Source organism: Leopardus geoffroyi, chromosome D2 (assembly GCF_018350155.1).
Source record: "Leopardus geoffroyi isolate Oge1 chromosome D2, O.geoffroyi_Oge1_pat1.0, whole genome shotgun sequence".
Classification (NCBI taxonomy): domain Eukaryota; kingdom Metazoa; phylum Chordata; class Mammalia; order Carnivora; family Felidae; genus Leopardus; species Leopardus geoffroyi.
The window spans coordinates 49,451,461-49,464,758 of record NC_059334.1 but is presented as its reverse complement, the minus strand read 5'-3'; the positions used below and the strand labels follow the sequence as shown (position 1 = coordinate 49,464,758).

Sequence of the window (13,298 nt, the reverse complement as noted above, 5' to 3'; positions counted from 1 at the left end):
TCAAAGTATGACAGGAAGGCATGGCTTCTCCTTGTTTGGGAGGCTTGATAGAGCAAACCAATGATGTATGCAAACCAGCTGGGGACTTCACCAGGATTTCTGTGAAAATATGTAGATTTCTACCAACTGTTGCCTTTATATGTTGGTGTGCAGGTCTAAGCACCTAACAGATGTGTAGAGCCCTCGGGTGCCCCCAAATAGCAGACTGAGTTTAAGGACTCCTCTCCGTGTGAAAGGACCACCCAGAACTCTTCTTCCCAGGGAGCTCGGTTGCAAAGAGCAGTCTGGCAGGGATGATCTGGTCTGGCGACAACACTCTTGCCTTCTCTCCTCCCTCGTAGCCTTTAGAGCTCAGCAGCACCTTGATGGAAATTTAACCAGATCTTTCTGATTGCTATTTTATAGATGACAGAAGCTGAGACCTGGGATGCATTTCTCTCTAAGGATTCAGAACATGGGCTACACCAAGAATCAATGGGAAAAGCATCCAGATGAGGAAGGGCCCCTTCAAATGAGTGTCATGCGAGGGGAGTGAGCCCAGAAGGCAAATGACATGAGTGGTGACCTCTGAGTGGGCCGGTGACATCAGAATGCACATGGATGTTGTCCACGGGAACTGAGAGCTGAGTGAGCAAAGAGCCACCCTGTTTGTGATGACCAGGAGGGAAGACATCTGAGAGACAATGGGAACAGCATCTGTTGTGCTTGGTTATGGTACGAGCCAGGGTGGATAGGAGATGAAGGCGTGTGGTAGCATCTGACGGGAATGGAAGGCATCTGGAGAGGTGGGCACGCTATCTGACTAGGCTTAAGGAAGTGCTTCCCAACCAATGGTGACTTGGTGCTCCAGGGACATTTGGCAATATTTGTTTTGGTTATTACAACTGGGCTGGGGGTGTTACTGACATTTCTTGGGAAGGGGCCAGGGATACTCTTAAACACCCCACAGTATTTAGGGCTCACAACAAAGAATCAACCAGACCAGAATGTTAATAACATAGAGATTAAGAAACCGTGTTTAAGAGTTTGTGAATGTTTAAAGCAGTACCTAATGCCAGTTTTCACTTGTGCCTATCAGTTCTACCACGTTGATTTGAGATTAATTTTCTCTGGTTCTACAGAGTCATTTCCCACCTCGTAGACTAATGTCGTGGCATAAGAGGATTACGGTTTAGAAGTATACAAGCAAATTCTGCCATAGATTAGACCCCAATTCGTTCTCCCAAGCTGGAGGCAATCTCTTCCTCCTTGGCACTCACTAGGGTTCTATCTGTGCTTCTAGAGATTTTGAAACTTTATCTCATCTGAGCCCCATTAATTCACCTCCCACCCTTTGTGGCAGCCACCTGAATGTCTTTTCCCTAGAGAATACCTAATGAATGTTTGCAATCCACGCAAGGCCACTGAGGCAGAATTGAAGCTGAATTTCCAGGCATTCTTTACATGTTTATCTGGTTTGGGAAGAGTGGTCAGATGTACTTTCAGAGCCCGTCTCCACTGGAAGAACCCATGGGAAGAGGACCAGAGCCCCATTACTAATAGTCTTATCATGTTACTTATTTGCCCCCTTGGATTCCAGCAGTTTCTCACTTTTATGGCCTTGAGGCTCCATTGGAGACAGAAAATGGCATACTCTTCACTCACCTGGTCTCTCGTCCGCTGCCCACATAGAAACGTTGTGTGCTTCCTGCGTACTCACTAGGGGACTCTGAATAAATGAATCTCTCTAACACTGTCCTAAGTGACCTTGTGAGGTGTGAAGAATAAGAAACCATCCCTCTCTTGACAAGTTCTCACTTAAGTGAAGAGGACAGATGGGTCCATAAATCATCTTGATAGATGAATTGAATGCCTGAGTAGAAGGCATATACGGTGTCTGCGAGGATAGAGCAAAAGAAGACTCATTGGCCCTGGTGGGAAGGGAGGGGACAGAGAGTTGGGGAGGGCCACATCTTAACTGGCCTTCAAGGAGGCACAGGTGATCAGATGGAACGGCATGCTTAAGAGGGGCTTCTTTCTTCACTTAGAGGAACAAGTGGCCAAGAAAAGAAGCCGTGGCATCCACCTTGCCGCCAAGGCGACCCAGCCATTTCTTCCCATGGCTTTGACATGACGGACAGACCGCCAATCTGGAGGGTGAAAACAATGGATGAATATCCAAGTTCTTGAACCACAAGACGTTCCAGAGTCTGAACGTGACCCAACTGCCTCATCATCTACCCCCATGCTCTCCCCCCAGATCTCGGCCATCCCCTTCTAATTCCTGGTTATGGCAGAACGTTCTTGATTCTTCAGGCCACCATGTACTGTGTCCTTTCCTAGTTTGGAAAGCATCCTCCACAGGTGATTTTTCTACTTGTGAAAGTCTCACCTATCTTCGGTTGTAATGTCAAAGGCCACTTTGTTCTTGAAGCATTTCCACTGTGCCTGGGTAGAAACCCTTGCTTCTGTCACAGCTCTTCCTATTTGGGTTTTGTGTCATATGAGTGCTAAGGATGTTTGAGTTTATCTGTCTCTCATGTGCTCCCTTGAGGCCACGCGTGATATATTTTTTAAAGTTTATTTCTTTATTTTGAGAGAGAGAGAGTGTGTGCACGCATGAGTGGGGGAGAGGCAGAGAGAGAGAAGGAGAGAGAGAATCCCAAGCAGGCTCTGCGTTGATAGTGCAGAGCCTGACATGGGGCTCGATCCCACGAACCCTGAGATCATGACCTGAGCCGAAATCAAGAGTCAGATGCTTAACCAACTGAGCCACCCAGGCGCTCCACCACGCAAGATATTTTTAACATACATTTGTATATTTGTTATCGCCCTCTCTACCCAGTGTCAACTTTAATGAATATGTAGCAGGTGCTAAATAAATGTTTGCTGTTGACAAAGATGATAAGTAGAAGGCAAGTTCCATTATATTTTTCAGGAACAAGTGGGTGCCTACAAAAAGGACTCGTGGGCTTCAAAGAAATATTGACTCTTTTCAAACTCCACCAGGGTTCACCTTTGCTGGTGTTCCTAAATACATAGACTTCCATGGTGCAGAGGGGATATTAAAGTTCAAAGAGACATAGAAATCAGGTTGAAGATGGTAAGTGATCAGACACTTAAGGGAATAGGAGCATTTCCTCGTTTTTGGACTGGAGTAGAAACGTCTGTAATCCAGATACTTAAAACTTGTCTGGGTGAATAGGTGGGGGAGGTTTCACAGAACAGCCTGGAGCAGGGCCCTCGGGGATGAACTTGATGTGATCGTAAAGGTCACATCCAACCCCAGAGCTTCGAATTCCGTGATAGCACATCTGCTTTTGATTGCAGGGGTTCTGAGCACTGGGCTTAGGGCAGGACGCCATCTGAAGGAGGAAATACTAAGCCTGTCTGCAGGTCTGGATGTTCCCACAACGGGAGACCAGCTAAGCCCTGTGGCCGCAGGAAAGACACTGGAGCTTTGTCTCCGAGGCCCCACACATGTAGAACTTTGCAGCCCATGCTGGCCTCTCTGAACGAATGAAATGGAGCATGCGGGATGTGAAGTCCGGGAAAGTGGTCCCCACAGGAGCTGGAGATGACAGTTTTAAAGGTAGAATAACAGGGTAGTTAAGAGGAAGGGTTTGGAATCCCAATCAGATAACCCAGATAACACCACTAGCTGGCCCTTGGGTGACCTCAGGGGTTTTCTGGTTCCTTGTTTGTAAAAACGGGATTTATTGAGATGCCGCACGCAAAACATTTAGGGCTGTGCCTCGGACTTGCCAGTCAATCACACTCGGCTGCGATTTTATGATTTATCTTCGGTTTGGTCCATGTGGGGAGACAGAGTGGTTCTACATCTTTGACGTGTGAAAGAGGGAAAGAAACCCCACCCCCTGAGTACTGTTTAGAATAGTGGAGGACTGACTCCAGCGAGCAGCACTGGCTCCCTGCAGGGCACAGATGTGAGGGGCCCACTCCACCAGCAAGTGCACTTGCTACCCAGCAAGAGCCAGCCAGGGCCACTGCGTCCTGTGAGCGGAGGTGGCCAAAGCTGCAAAAACACATGTGGCGGAACCGACACAAGGCGGCGGTGCCCGGCCCCCGGGAGGTCCCCAGGCTGCATGGGACACGGATTCCTCGGAACGCTGCAGAGGCCAGGGCTATGTAAACAGGAGATCAAAACAACAGCCTCGCTGGCCCTTCAGTGTGATAAATGTTCGCCCTCAGATTGCAACAGCGGTCAGACCACCACCGTCTTTTCGTAGCCTGAGTTTTAAGAGGCCTCAGGAGGAAACTCGCCCGTGTGGGTTTAGGGAGATCCTTTGAGCTGGCTTGTCTCCCTCGTCGCTGGATCCACCTTCTAGAGGCAGACAGCCCCCTGCATTTTCAAAGCCCAGCCTGCCTGCGTGACCCCTCCCAAGCAAGGGGGCCTAGGAGCAGGCTGCTTCGAGGCTTTCATCATTCAAAGCCAGCTCAGGGACCCTTCCCCCACAGCGTGGGAACGAGGGGCTCGCCTAGTGCAAATTATGCCCATCGTCCCAGGACCACCGAAGACCAGGTCTGTGAGCTTGGGAAAGGGGACTTTAATGGGAAGGGGAACAGAGTGGCAGGTGTGCTCAGGGTCATAAAACCAAGCAAGTTTCAGTGGTTCTTCCTTCCAGTGCTTGCTTCCCCTCTCTGCTTCAGTGAGACCAAAGCCCAGTTGCCTTGGTCCTTACTCATCTGGCCCCTCGCTGCCTTATCTTGGGCATCTTCCCTTAAAAGCAAGAAAATATGAAGGGAAAACATTTCCTGTTAAATGTCCCAATACATGTGGCTGCTGTAGGTTCTGCTTTAGAGTGAAACTGACAGGTTGTGACTCAAGCAATCCCCCTGGGCAGACAGACAGGCAAATCGATCAGTTGGGTAATCTATGGGATGAAAAGATCTTTGGGGATGATTGAAACAGCTCTCTCAGATCTAACCATCTTCTGTTTCATTATGAGGACTGCAAGTGTTATCAGCTATTTTTGACCATTTCTCATTCTGTCTTTTCTGTCAGAAGTGCCAAATTAATGTTCAAGCCCCTGCTCATGTTTGTTATTTCATTTAGGAAGTATTAGCGATAAAGCCATTTGTCGGAGAGTGTTTGACTTGCTTTGTTTTTGTTGTCTGGCCTCTAGGTTGCAGTGTTTGGGGCCAGAGGTGATTATCAACAGCATGCCCCAGAGAAAATACTCTCAGACTGACTCCGCTAAGTATCCAAGAGGGGAGGGCGGAGGATAGTCCTAGGAGCTCAGTGCGGTTCAAACTGAGGGCCATGGGTAAAGGCCGTGGGTTCAGATTGGTCTGGGAGAATCTCATAGATGTGTATGCATGCGCATGTGTGTATGTGTATGTGCATGTGTGTGTGTGTGTATGCATACGTGTGCAGGTAAGTGCACATGTGTGTGTGTGGCATGGCTGGGGATGATGACGATAATGATGATGAGGAGGAGGAGGAGGAAGCTGGTCACTAGGTTTTCATGATGGCGCGCAAACCTTTGTATGGGTGTTCATCTGTGGTCTATTTGAAATATCTGCTTCAGCTACCCAGCAATGGCTCCATGAGTTACAATAAATTACAACACTGGCAGCTGCAGGAATCTTGGCAAGGTAGCTGCTTTGGAGGGTTCAAGGTTCCAGAGGCCTGTCTTCCTGTTCTTGGTTTTTCTATGGTGACTGATTGGGCAGTACTGTGGACTAGAATGCATGGCACAAGGGTTGACATCTAGGCCTGAGCCAAAGGCACTCAGCAAACTCAGAATCTCAGCTGGGAAAGGGGTTTGGCGAACACCGGAGCCCAAGTTGGCCATGCTGGCCACTTCTGTTGGGTACGATTTGGACAAGTCTTTCTCTCCGCACTCAACTTCCCCATCTGTTAGCTTTTAGACACCTGTTTCTCAGGGTGTGATTGCAAGAAACTGAATAAACACGGGACAGCTTTTTAAAAAGTAATAAACACTCTCCTGTATTGGAATTTATCAAGGGCAAAACACATACACACACAGGAATCAATCCATTCCTAAAGAAGACATCCATGAGGGGGCAAACTTTGGGCATTTGGGAATTATGTCACATGACACCAGCATCAGTCCTAGACGTTTTTATTCCATACGTACCCCGTGTTCTGCCTAATGCACGAAGGATACAAATATGAAGGTGGGTCCTCATTCCTCGCCTCCAAGATTTTATAGTTTTGCCGAGCAAACTGACAAGGTCTCAGTCTTAGTGTCTCAGAAAGCAGAGGACTCACGGGCTGTCACTGTGTTAGGGAGTTATAATGGACTGAATCGTCTTGCCCCCAGATTCGTATGTTGAAGTCCTAGTACCTCTGAATAGGACTATATTTGCAGATAGGGTATTTATAGAGGTGATTTAGGTAAAACGAGCTCTAATCTAAGATGGCTTATCTCTAAGAAGAGATAAGAGCACAGATACAGAGGGAAGACCACGGGGGGACACGGGAAGAAGATGGCCATCTACAACCCAGGGCGAGAGGTGTCAGACACCTACAAACACTCTACAAACTCTCCAACTCTACAGACACCTGGATCTCAGACTTTCAGCCTCCAGCACTGGGAGAAATACATTTCTGCTGTTTAAGCCTCCGTGGGGTGTGGTGCTTTGTTCCGGCAAGCTTAGCGCACTGATACACAAGTGCCATCCTAGGCAGCGGGAGTGAGCAGAGCATGGAAGGAGAGAGAACGTATGAGAGCAAGGCCACTGCATCAGTGTGGCCACAGCTACGTGCAACCTATGGCTCCGTTGTGTGGGTCCCATTCTCAGAGAAGCTTTCTGTGGAGCCAAGGTCCACTGAAAGGTACAGGATAAGGGGGGACAACGAATTATCAAACTGCGATCTCCCACCGCTCACGTTTGCTCCATGGGACATTGGCTCCCCTGTACTTTCAGGTGACGTATTCGTGGGCACTGAGCAGGACCTAGGTCCTGGTGTCACAGGGAAACCTGTTGAGATGACAGAAATGCTTGGCACTAGCCAGGGGGAGGCACTGCCCCTGAGCCCCTGGGAGCTGCTGGGAGCCCATACACAGCTGCAGGCGCCAGAGTGAGTGAGACCCGGCCCGGTTCCTAGGGTACCAAGAGGCTCCTTGAAAAGAACATGGGGAGGCAGGGAGGCACGGCGACAGCAGTCGGTGCTGGGTGGGACAAGAGCACTGTGTGTGCAGCAAAGGTTGCTGGGAGGTGAGTCAGAGGGGTCCTGTGGTGAGACGACCAGACTTGGAAGGATAAAGCCTTTGGGTTCCATCGTGAAAATAATGAGTCGCCACTGAAACGAACACTTTAAGCAAGGGTGATGTGACTGAGTTTGCACTCAGAGACAACTCGGGACTCAGCCTGCCTAAGAGGTGGGCTCATCCACAGCAGCAGAGCCCAGGATGGGGGCACCCAGGTGCTCCCCCAGCCCTTTGGTGTATCTCCCTCTCCTTTTTAGGAAGGAGAACAGGTTGGAGCCGGCAGCCTCCCCACTCAGGGCTACTTCTGTGAAACCGTGAGATTTACTGGCCACGCTGAACTGACAGGTCAGACCTGCCCCGCACTCAAAAACCTCTTGATTTAGTGGGAGCTAGAGGCAGAAGGGAGAGAACAGGGACTCACCCGTTCTTCAGGGCTCTGGCGGGGCGAGCATCGTAAAATAACTTTTGCCTTCAATTATTCCTTCTCCTGAAGAGGCTTTCCCCATGGGCGTGAGAGAGAAGACCCTCGAGCCGCCTGTCTCCTCAAAATGCCGAACATCCCCCCCTGACTCCAGCCGTGTCCGTTAAGAAATACCTGTCCCAGAGGGCTCAGAACCCAACATCATTCACTTATTCCTCAGTGCGGACACATTTGATCAATTGCTTCCCGAGGTTTGAGCTCCACCAGCCACTGGGAGGGTTTATAAATGGGAAGGAAGTCCAAGGTCGTGTCTGAGCCTGGGGATTAGTGGGGAGGGCCTACTGGGAAGGTGACTAAGGAAGGGGCTTTAGGCCCCCAGAGAAGAGACCGTCCCTAGGGAATCCTAGAGGGAAGAGGAGAGAAAAGAGGCAGCGCGCAGGTCAGCTGTGGGGACACAGCAGTCAGAAGACTCACTCGGAACACTCACAATGCACTGGGGGGGGGGGGGCAGGCATCCAGGCCCGCAGGTTGCTGGCAGGTGAGGCCAGGCCTTCAGACCCCCAGGGAGGCTCTGCTCCTGAATATGGAGGAACACCCCTGCCTCCCTAAGGCTTCCACCTCAGATGTATCCCGTGTCAGGACTGCAGGGTGTAGTTCCCATCAACTCAAGTCCTGGCCACACCCTTGTCTCCTGACCTGGTGACTCCCCGGCACGATACCCAGACGCAAACGTCCCTGCTGCCCTGTCCTTACCAAGTGTCAAGGCCAAGCCAGGCCCAGACTGAGAGCAGTCTGCCTTTGGGATTAAAGACCGGTCAACGGTCTGGAGGGGTTTCGGGAGGACGTGGGGGCAGCACTGATTCACACGGCCCGACAGGATCCAGTCTCATCCGAATGTTTGTGACTCTCTCCGGGTTTCCGCAAAAACGAACACCAAAAAACCCCCCAAGAGGGAGACTGTGGTCTCCAAGTCAGGAAAGAAAACGCCATGTTCCAAGTTCTTGAGGTTTCCATTATGCTATGCACCCATCCACTTGTCCAGAACTGGGAACCTATTATAATGTGTCCCTTGTTATTTTTAGAATTTAAGATGATATTTTCCTATTTTAGTTAATGGCCTGAGAATGAGATTTTGGTTGTTTGCAATAAATTGCCCGATTGGGAAGTATTGGTGCAGTGGGACTCTATAATTCAGTCTTCTTTATAGCATAGTTTTTTTTGTTTTTTTTTTTTCTCCTCCCTTCTTGGTCTGGAGAGTTCCTTTAATCAGGTAGTGGGAGTGATTAATGACCACGTGTGCCTGCGTGCAGATGGAGGCCGCCGTGTCCTCCGAAGGAGGAGACCAGGGATCATGGCAACAGCACCGATGCAGGAAAGGAAATCCCGGGCCGCATTCTCTACCCAGAAGGTGCATACGTGTAATTAAAACCCTGCCAAGTCCCACCCCGATGCAAATAGGGACGGATATAGTAATTGATGGAATGTACTCAAGGCTATGTTCTCAGATGTGCTGGCCCCATGCCCCCTTTCTGGTCCAGAAAAGCAAAGAGGTGGGAAGGTATAGAACATTCCACATCCTTTTTTTTTTTTTTTTTTTTTTCCTCCTGCTCATTATACCAAAAAGGAAATACTTAAAATCTTCAACCAACATTTTTAAGCACTTATTATGAGCCAGGCACTAAGTGGCAAAGGGAGGGGAGGCTATAAAAAGGGGTAATATTTCATCACTGCTTCTGGGGAGTTCACAGTTTAGTTGGGGGGAGGCTCATAAACAAATAATTACACCTGAAAATGGTAACAGTCACAGCAGGGAGCTGTGTTGGACCTCGCAGGAGCTCAGCTGGGAAGGAGGGAAGGGTGTTCCCAGGGGAATAATGAGGTGTGCGACATCCCGGTGCCTGGAGGGTGAGGGCTGGTGGGTGTGCGACAGGCAGGGAGGGTGGAACAGTGGGGCAGGGATGGGACAAGTAGGATGCACCCAGAACAGGGAGAGTTTATATGCCCCCCGTGAAGAGTTTGGATTTGCTTCTGCAGGCAATAGGGAGCAATGGGCTATCCTACAGCAGGAGACTTGAAATGGCTGCACACATTTCATTGCAAAGATGTGAAAGCCGAGGTCACACGGCTGATGGGTGGCAGTGCCTACTGTCCTGAAAGCAGCTAGACTCAGGGTGATTCTGGAGTTTCTCATGAATGCTTTCATTCTTAATTCATCCTCTCTGGTTCTCTTTCCAAAAGGAATACATCCTTATTATGTTTCTCACAACTGTTCCGGGTGCACTTGTCCTCCACAAATCACTTTTCAAATTTGTCCCGTCTTTACCCCGCTGGACACGCCCTCTAATGGTATTTTCAAAAAAAAAAAAAGGCTCTAGCCATTGGATAAACAACCTAACAGTGAGGTTCTCCACATAACTCACATTTTTCAAAGGACACACACACACACACACAAAAAGAAGTACATGCAGCCTTGCACTCTGTCTGGGACGTCTATACCCGGGATGTTTCTCAGAGGGGGTCTGATCCTGAGCCTACCCAGGCCAAGGCCTCTGTTGGTAGGATACCCTACGCCTTGGAGTGCCAGCACTCTCTCAGGCGGAGGCACAGACGCTGAGCCCTCCCCCATCTGAAATGTGCCTTCCAGGACTCAGGTCATGCTGGCTTCCTGTGTTCCCATCTCACCTGGATGACAAGGTCTCACAGTTCACGTTTACAGAGACCCAAGGGCGAGCCTCATCACTTCCGCTGTAGTGAGGAGAGAGCAAGGTCTTTCCCCTGCAGAAACCAGGGACATCTCAATGATGGAGAGGGCGAAAACATTTCAGAGGCACTTCTTTGGTGTCCCCAAAGCCGGCATGAACTCTCTTTCGGTCACACCTCCCTCTGCCTGCCTGGCTCCCTTGCACGTGATACTCTTTCTTATTCCCAGGCTTTCCCTGGAGAACAACTTGCCTGTTCTGTCTCATCCATCTTCAGGGCATCGGCTCCAGCCTCACCTCGAAGTCTGTTCTCATAATGGAGCCACGTGTGTCCTCTTGTCTTGGGCCCCTTTGGGCTTTATTGACCACAATGAGCAATTAACCTTGACCTGGTCATAGGCAGGCTCCGAATGACAGAGATGCCCTTTCCAGAATGGGCTGCATGCCGTGGGTGCCAGGATTGACACCCTGCCCTTTCCCACCATGCCCAGTACCCAGCTTCCAGCACCAGGCAGAACATTGATTCTCTGGAAGAAGTGACCCACGGAGCCCAAGGCTATGCTGAGCTCCGCTGAGGGGGCTGGTCTCCCTGAGGGGGCGTGGCCACATCGTGCTGTAAATTTATGGAGTGGAGCAGTGGACGGGGTTGGGTTTGGAATTAAATAGATCCAAGTTCAAAAGCTTTTCTTCATAACTCATCAGGGAAACTCAACTAAAAGCACGCGAAGATACCATTGCACCTCTGCCAGAGCAACTCAAGTTAAAAGGACTGATAATACTCAGTGCTGAAGAGGACGCAGAACAACTCGCATCTGTGTCTGTAGCAGAGTGAACTGGTACTTTGGAAAGCACTTTCCAACCACTTTGGGAAGCTGAAATTATCTTCTAGGCTTAAACATATGTCACGGGGCCCAGAAGCTTCACGCCTGCGTGTCTCCAACAGAAAAGGAGTGCTTGTGGCCACCGAAGGCATGGCAAATATGTTCATGGAAACCTGATTCATAATAGCCCCACACTGGGGAGGACCCAAACGTCCAACAGTAGAAAAACGGATAAGCAAGTTATGGTGTGTCTGTACAAGAAACCAAACGACAGCAATAAAATGCAATAAATTATCGCTACATGCATCAGCCCGGAGAAATCTCACAGACCTGACATGCAGAATAAGTTGGACACAAAATAGTGATTACTGCCTGTTTCCATTTATATGAAGTCTACAGGCAAGGAAAATTCATATAGGGACTTAACCATAGTCCCTACATGGGGGTCTTGATGGGAGGGGAACAGGGGAGCCCCCGGCAGGGGCTGGAGATGTTCTAGGTCAAAGTCTGGGAAGTGGGTCCTGCCTCAGTTCTTTTAATTTTAAAATGGAATAATAAAATGTGACTTTGGGCTCTTAAGGAGTAAGAGATGGCTGTTGGGACTTCGCAGGGTGCTGGGTGAGAAGGGGGCCTGAAGGGGTACAAGGTGAGTGCTTGTTTTCTCCTCTCTTCTGGTCCTTGGTAGAAAGGACCTGGGGTAGAATATGGAGTCTAGAGATTGTATGCAGGCCAGATTTTAGGAGGCAGAGGGCTCCCACGTTTCCTTTGCAACCAGGGGAGCCCCGATATCCTTCCCAGCACCAGGCTCCCTGCCTTGCCCCCAGCACCCCCACCAGAAACTAAGGTAGCTCTCATAGCAGCAAATGACCCACATCCAGGGAAGGACTCCAAAGACCCCAGGCTCACTCTAGCAAGGGAGACTGAGCCTGGCTGCTCCCAGTGGCCACTTGCTCACCTTGGAACGTCATCGTTGGCTTTGACATTTCGGCCGGATTCCAGTTCCCATGCTGTGTCATAGTTAGACACACCACTGGCCCGGTTTCACCTGGACTTGTGTCCCTGTAACTAGGGGCAACAATTCCTTACAAAGATCGATGTCTTTGGCTCACCCCTTGGCCCTGGTGCCTCCGTGTTCCTTCAAGCCTCTTCCTGGGGGGACTCCAGCCACTACAAAGAACTGAACTGGGGCAGGGAAATCAGCTTCTCCGATCACTACTGGATTCCATCCCTGCCAGAAATGCATGAGCCAGAGACCCTGCTCAAGGGCTGCCTCTGGGACCTCCTCTCTGTCCCCTTCCCTTGTCTTCCTCTTTCCCCAGGAAGCCTTCCCCCTGCCCACGTGCCTCTGTGCCTTAGGGGCACATTGTGCTGCTCTCCTCAGTCACAAAAATCTCCAGTTTTCACTCCCTTCACTGTTTACTTTTGGGCTGTCCTGGAACAAACCTAACGTATAGTTGGTGGTTATGGTGGCACATGTGTAGACACATGAATACGCATCATTCATGCTTGCAAAGATCTCAAATGCCACTGTGGTACCCCATCATGAGAGAATCCCGGATTTGACTGGGTAATTAGGGGTCCCAGGACATGGAGGTTAAGGGGCACCTCTTTCCTGTTCCTCGCTCCTGACTTCTTGGTCCCCACCCCAGCCCTTCCAGCCCAACCTGTTCTCCCCTCCCCTGCTCCCGGTTGCTACGAAATGGAGAACCGAGTCTGACACCGGTCACCCCGGCCAGGCTGAGTGTGTCATTGGGATGTCCTGATGGCAGAAACGCTCCAGGCATGAGCTCAGCCACCAAACAACTCTTCAGCCAGCCCGTCAGCAGAGAACCCTCCGAAGACCCCACACCTGTGTTGATGAGACAGATGTCACGTTTGTCCCCAGAAGGCAGAAAGCGATGGCTTTTTATCTGCTCTCCATTTTACGTGACTCCTTTTATTACTGACAGGAAGCTGACTGATTTCCACCTGGTTAAGTGGCAATGTGTGCATGTTCAATTTTTGTATCTCTGTTATGTATATATTCCACGTATTAATTTATATTAATTATCTCTATACTTGCATGCATTCACGCATTCTATTGAAAGTGTATTCAGCCAACGAAAAAGAAGAGGGAGAATGGTTATTTATCGAGGGTCTACCAGGTGCTAGGTGCCTTACACAAATTAGATAATTT

The 13,298-nt window shown here is 49.8% G+C and overlaps 1 long non-coding RNA gene across 1 annotated transcript; it reads left to right on the top strand.

The window, feature by feature from the left end:
• The first annotated feature begins 432 nt into the window (after positions 1-432).
• Positions 433-2,455, top strand: LOC123577514. The gene is made up of 2 exons (XR_006701890.1): positions 433-785; positions 2,028-2,455. It is a non-coding gene; the product is annotated as an uncharacterized LOC123577514 (long non-coding RNA).
• Positions 2,456-13,298: the final 10,843 nt, after the last annotated feature.